This window comes from Pinus tabuliformis, chromosome Q, assembly GCF_031772625.1.
Source record: "Pinus tabuliformis cultivar Carrire ecotype Pingquan chromosome Q, CPIR1, whole genome shotgun sequence".
Taxonomy (NCBI): Eukaryota; Viridiplantae; Streptophyta; class Pinopsida; order Pinales; family Pinaceae; genus Pinus; species Pinus tabuliformis.
Window position 1 is genome coordinate 1,126,460,927 of NC_142296.1, and position 5,137 is coordinate 1,126,466,063.

At 36.3% G+C, this 5,137-nt stretch overlaps 1 non-coding gene across 1 annotated transcript; it reads right to left on the reverse strand.

Moving 5' to 3' along the window:
• Window positions 1-4,627: 4,627 nt before the first annotated feature.
• TRNAH-GUG (transfer RNA histidin (anticodon GUG)) lies at window positions 4,628-4,699 on the reverse strand. The gene has a single exon. It is a non-coding gene; the product is annotated as a tRNA-His (tRNA).
• Window positions 4,700-5,137: the final 438 nt, after the last annotated feature.

Here is a 5,137-nt window from a genome sequence, read left to right on the forward strand (position 1 = left end):
AGGAGGAGAGACTATGCACGATGGATCAACAAGAGGCAAAGGTTGAAGATCTAGGTCTTAGGACTGTGCAATGTGTAATTGTTGGTGAGAGGGTCTTCTTACTACACAGTTCACAACAGTGGAAAGAGGGTTGCATGTCGCTAGCTAGAAGTGTGTAGTGCGCAATTGAGGCTAGGATCTGAACTGTGCGCAAGCACAGTGAGAAGGGGAATCACTATTGCTGACTAGAAGTGTGCAATGCGCAGTTGAAAAGAGACAAGTCTTGAGAGGTGCGCATGTCACATTTGTAGTGAGAAATACTTGAGATATACTATTTGGAAGAGAGAAATGCAGAGATGAAGAGATGGGGATGCAAATTAACTCGAAATTCAACCACATTTTGAACAACCACAAGTAAGGAGAACTATGAGAATGAGAAGACTAACATACATTCATATATTCATCTATAATAATTACTGGAATGTGAAAGGCCTTGGAACATGAAGAGACACTAGAAACAAAGCATGCAAGAATGAAATGACACATGCAAAAGCTAAAAAGAGAAAAGGCGACACTTGTAATAGAAAAATAAGGAAAAACAACACTTATGAAAGCAAAAAGGATAAAAGCGAAAGAAAAATTGAATAAAAGCAACAATTACCCGGAGTGGTGGCGCACTTGCAACCAAAAGTTAATTGTGTTCAAGAAATGCGCAGAGCTCCAAAGATGAATGTGAGAATGAGCCTTGAGCTAGCTTCTTATATAAGTGAGGCCATATGTGATTAGGGTTAGGGTTTGTGCACGCATTTCAGAAATCTGGGAGCTAAAGATTAGTTAATTGCCACTTGTGACAACACTAACTTTAGAAAATGTGCCCACAATGTCATCAAGTGATGCACACTAGTTTTCCACAGGGAGTGTGCAGTGTTTATCGTTAGAAAGTGCACACTTGACGGCTTTCGAGAACTGCGTAATTGACTATCGCAAGGGACTGCACAATTGACTGACACAAGTAGTTGTGTAACTTTTATCGCTAAGATATTTCATAGTTACTATTGCCAAGGCATGTGCAATCACTACCATCAGGGAATGCATAATCTTTTCTTCACTAAGTGTGCATTGTATATCATCAGGAGGTGTGTAGTGACTAGTGACAAGGAGAGACTATTATCATGAAGTGCACAAAAACTACTTGAGAGGAGTGCGTAGTTCAGGGCATCACAAACTAGGCATGTGAGAAAAAGTAGTTATGATGCTTGATATTTCTAGAAGAATACTTGAAGACTTAGAGTAGTAAGACCAAGGACGAATTTAACAACTCAAACCAACATTTCTCATGACCATTAGGAGGCTCCAAAATTTGAATATAAGAAAAAATTTGAAGGGGGTTGTAGCAGCTACAACAAGCATATAATAAATAAAAATATGGTAAAATCAAGAAAAAGAAAAATGAACACTCACAAACCACAATGAACACAAGTTAAGTTTTAGGAAGCTGATACAAGATAAATTCCAACTAGTAGGTGAGGTTTCTCTACTCTCTCTTTCTCTAAAGGGAAATGACGCAAATACAAAGGTGTGGAACCTGTGGCCCATAGGCTACTATAGAAACCAAACCCTATTTATTTTCTCTCTTTATATCTTCTCTCAACTACTTTGTTCATCAATGGAACAAAATGCACTCGAATAGAATGAAACCCCAATTCTTCCTATTGTCCTAGTTATAACATAGCATGATAGCCAACTAGTTGTTAAGTTTGAATCCTTTAATTCTTAACTATAGTTACAATATTTACCCCTATAGAGTCTTGTTCAACATGGTCATGTGGATATCCCCTTTTCCATGAATAATGGGGCTGATGTGGCATCCTCTTGAATCATGGTGGACAAAATAGGAAGGTCAACTTTCAAGTGGCATAACTTTTGCATATGGACTTCGTTCAAGGTATTTGTTGCACCTTTGGAAAGGTGTCTAATTGTACAATATTTCCATGGGTATAGAATAAGGAATAGTTTCTAGACCCCAAATAACTTCATTAAATGCCTCACACATCCTTTGGAAGGTTTTAAACCCCAATTTTTCCAACTAGGTCATGCCCATAAAAATGGTCTTGTGAGTTGATTCCTATAATTTTTCCACTCTAAAAACTTCAAGATGGATGAAAATTAATATAATGATCCAATATGGATCATACCTCCCCATTTTTGGAGGCTTTTGATCCCCGAAAAAAAATTACTCAATAAGGTGATGAATTTTTTCCTCTACCATCTCCCTGGAGTACCATTTAACCTTGCTTGGAAGTTTTCCTTTCAACCCAATATACCAAAGTTCATGTTGCCCATGTCTTGTAGTTGTTGAACTCTTCTACAAAATTGTGTCCTCTGTCAAATATACTTGAGCATATAGTGTTAGATACTCTATAGAAGGTAGTACCTACTCCTCTTCCTAACCCAACATGGAAGACTCATAGAGTTTCAAATTTTCCACATTCACTATTGAGTAAATGTGTGTGTGGAAGGGTAAGTTGAGCTTATAGGCATTATCTCCCGCCATTTCCAATATCTTGAATGAACCATTTCTTACCAAGACTCTGCAACCTATCCTTGTTTAGATATAACCATACTTTGTCTACCACTTTGAATAACGTCTTTGTTATGTATTAAGCATGCCTATCCTTGTACTTTCTTGTGACATCTTCAGTGTTTCATGTACTTGTAGATGGATTTTCCTGATCTTCTCAATAAATTTATATTCCCTTAAGGCATCCCTTTTGAGATCCTCCCTCACTCCTCCTTGTTGTCCATATGCAATATCCAAAGGTGAACGTGGCATTAAATCTATAGGGCCAACCTTTCACCAACATCCTTCATATCATAAATATTGGCCAAGACTAGCACATGGCCTTTAAAATCAAACAAGACCTAGAGAATGTGATTTTATAGGTCAAATCCATGTTGGATAATAGACTTTGCCCACCTTAATGAAATAGGGTTGTAACTTTGCCTTTACTTTAAACATGGGTAACTATAAAAAGATCATAATAACATCTAACCATATTATGCAAACTAATGAATGAAGCATAAACTGAAAAGCTTTTACTTTTTGCAAACACAAAAATCAAGTTTAAAAAAAAAACATTATTTACTCTTCAAATGATGTATTTGCGACAAGGGTTAATGAGCTGTTGTATATTCCATGATACTACCTTCATAATTTGTAAGCCTTCAACATGAAAACATATTGTCTCCTTACCTTCTCACCTTAATGAGGTGTCAAAAGGGTTTGAAGAGTTAAATATTGGCAATTAGGGTGGGTAATAGTTGCTCAAAAAATTATTTCTTGGCCACCTACTGAGGTCACTATTACCCATTAGATGTGAAGCATCCAACCTTGGTGGTGGATATGTAGTTTAATGAACCCCATCCCCCACTAAGTACTAGTTTGGAAGCTACGAGCAGGGTCCATGTCCATTATAGAGTAATAGTTGCTCAAAAAATTATTTCTTGGCCACCTACTGAGGTCACTATTACCCACTAGATGTGAAGCATCCAACCTTGGTGATGGATATTTAGTTTAATGAACCCCATCCCACACTAAGTACTGGTTTGGAAGCTACGAGGAGGGTTCATGTCCATTATAGAGCTAGAAGGATTCTTTCGAGTCAAACTTGGACTAGGTTTCAAAGTTGAATAACCCCTTTCAGACTAAGAAATTAGTTGGTTTTCCAAGTCTAAGGTGTCTTCCCTTTTATAACAAATCTTGTCCATCCATCATTATTTTTCTATAGCAAGGCTTGAGGGGCCTAAGCCATTGCTTCAAAAGCTAGTGAAGGAAGGGTCTTAGACAGATTTCTCCAACACATTATAGTGTTTTATTTGATGGTAGGGACATTAGCACTTGAAATGGGTGGTCAAGAGATTGAATTATTGCATTGTTTGTCAAATGACTTGATGCCGCCCCTAAATGTACACAATTGCATTTAGCTTTAGAGATACCAACACTAAGACAAATCGTATTTTCCATAACATGAGTTAAAGAAACAAGTTGGCTCATAGCAGAGGAAGTTATTGATTGGTTTGAGAATTATTCTAAAAAAACCAACATTTCATGTAAGAGAGACTTAAGAACTCCACCATACTAGATAATCAATCGTATAGACTTATTTAGCAAATAATTTCAAAGCCATTTAGAAAAACAATCAAAATGTTTAGACATATCTGAGAGCCACAAGATATTCATTCATAATAATACTTTTCTTTTTCAAAAAAATAATTAAAAAATCCCTTACCTTTAGAGATAATCATCCAAAAGCTTCCCACACCTTTTAACCCTATCCTTAGTTATAACTTTCCATGATATGCAATCCCTAGATACCCTATCCCTAGTTATAACTTTCCATGATATGCAACCCCTAAAACCTTATCCTTAGTTGATATACAACCCCTAAAATATATTACCCCATTCTTAGTTATAACTTTCCAGGATAGCAACCCCTAAAATATATTAATTTTTAAAATATCACATGCTTCCACAAGGCATGGGAAACAACCATGCTAGCCCATTGCGCTCCACTAATCCCAAAAGTAACAGCTCTTCCGCAAATAATTCAGCGTATAGCCATTGACATTTTCGTCACCGTTAAAAAATTGTGGCTGCTGGGATTCGAGCCCAGGTCTCCACGGCCACAACGTGGAATTCTCACCACTAAACTACAGCCACCACATATGTAATTATTACGAATTATCTCAAAAACTATTTAACTATTGTCCTCCAGCATGGTCGATAATAATTGGTCGTGGGTTCGCGCCTAACAGTGACCGTTGTGTTATTGTTGTTGGTGGCTTAGGATTCTTGTTGCGTCGTTGTTGGTTCTCTTATGTCTGATTTCTTGATAATACGTGGATACCCGTTTTCATAGGAGTATTTGTTGGCATTTCTCAATTAAATAATATGAGAATTAGTAATAATAAGTATTCTGCTAAATATTTGTAAATGTTATATGATGTGATAATGATTTTATTAGAGGCACTCTTGAAACTAATATGAAAAATGGATGGTGGTTAAATTTCAGTGTTATAATCTTTCTTATACTTATTTATTTAATTGTCATTTACTGTTATTTTTAAAAGGTAAATTTAATATATTTATTTATTTTAT